This window comes from Eutrigla gurnardus (genome assembly GCF_963514095.1).
Source record: "Eutrigla gurnardus genome assembly, chromosome: 5".
NCBI classification, from domain to species: Eukaryota; Metazoa; Chordata; class Actinopteri; order Perciformes; family Triglidae; genus Eutrigla; species Eutrigla gurnardus.
In genome coordinates, this window is record NC_139919.1 from 6,968,347 (window position 1) to 6,969,980 (window position 1,634).

The 1,634-nt window shown below is 43.5% G+C and overlaps 1 long non-coding RNA gene across 1 annotated transcript; it reads right to left on the minus strand.

Annotated features, from left to right (window-relative positions):
- Positions 1-854: 854 nt before the first annotated feature.
- LOC311013602 lies at positions 855-1,634 on the minus strand. Its single transcript, XR_014597171.1, has 3 exons — positions 1,493-1,634; positions 1,352-1,418; positions 855-932 (listed from the first exon to the last, which is right to left on the minus strand). It is a non-coding gene; the product is annotated as an uncharacterized lncRNA (long non-coding RNA).

A 1,634-nucleotide genomic window follows, 5' to 3' on the forward strand; every position in this document is an offset into this window, starting at 1 on the left:
ATCACCAACTAATAACACCTTTTCCAGCTTGATTAGAAGTCAAAAAGACCGGGAGGTCGATCAATGAAAACACAGTAAAATGGCTTGAGCTAGCGATGAAGCTTTGTGAAGCATTTTCTTTATTTTCTGAGCCCAATAGATGTCGCTCTCTGTTCAACAAAGGGTTGAAAGCAATGGAAATATATCGGCCTTCAACCCTTTGTTGAACAGAGAGCGCCATCTATTGGGCTCAGAAAAAAAAGAAAATGCTTCACGAAGCTTCATTTGGACATCACTAACTTGAGCCAACCAACTTTAGTCAGCTTTAGGTTTCACTGTCCGTCACTGTCACTGTGTTTGTAACAGGGACGCTACCCTATTTAAGTTTAGGTACTAACAATTAGCAAGACACACAATTATCGTTTGGCTAAGTTCAGAAGACCCAGGTTGACTCTTGGAGTGGAGAAGAAGACACTGAAGGCAGCTTTAGATTTAGCACACCATATTTTTATAAATTGTGAAACATAGACAGTAATATTAGCAGTGATAAACAAAATAGAAATACAAATGGCCATTCATAGGAAATACTATATACAGTTCATTTCATCAATTATCATTTGGATGACGTTGCAGCGCACAGTCCACAATTGCCCAAAGGGGAGAGTTCAACTTCGCCTGTACTGGCAAAGCACACGCTCAGTGCAACGGCCCAATGTTTGATTGTCCAGTGGGAAGGGGAAAAAGTCCATGTTGGGGGTGAATGTGTGTAAGGTGTGTGTGGGCCGTGCGTGTGTGGCAAAGGCAAGAGTTAGAGAGAGGAGCGGCTGCACAATGGAGCCTCCTACCAGCCCGACAGTGAGCAGTTGAGGTTCACTAGGTTCAGTAGGTTCCTTCCTGGCGCAGTCTTCAGGCTTTGCGCCCAGGCTAGGCTCTAGCTCGCCATCAAACCTGGCCTATATAGAAACAGGACCAATTAAACATCTAGTGTGCACACAATCATCTCAAATAATACAAACTGTATTAAATAAATAACAATATAATATATCCCAGTACTAGTACCAAAATCTTAACACATGATTCAATGTGAATAAATAACACAATATTTGTCATATTAACATATTCACCACAATAATCTCAATATCACAACCCGCAAGCATCCAGGACAAAAGTGCATAGCGGTACCAGTGACTACCTGGACTGCATGGAAATACACTGGAAGCAAATCATCAACCACAAAAGAATAACTATAAAGTAGCGTTTCATGTGGCAGGACATATTCAAAGGACTTGGCATATAAACACTATTAAACCGCACCAACCCATACACAGGTAGCGGCTAAGGTAAGCTACATGGATTGTATTAACTCACTCACCAATTCCAAGAGTTAAATCGACATACGGCTCGGCATTCAGACGCTCAGCGGCTCCGGTAGTCGGCTCCTATATTTCGACAGTGATTGCATAAGTTTCGGCGTGTTTTAATGTTACATTAATCGAGCGTTAATACGACGTACCTGCAGCAAACATTTCCCCAGTGTGCTCCTCTCGCTACCGCCGCGGCAAGCCGCACTGGGCTATGTTACCGGTGTTACCAGATGCGCTCTGTCACGTGACGGCGTAACGGCGCGACGTGATGACGTACGGCCTCACGTCATA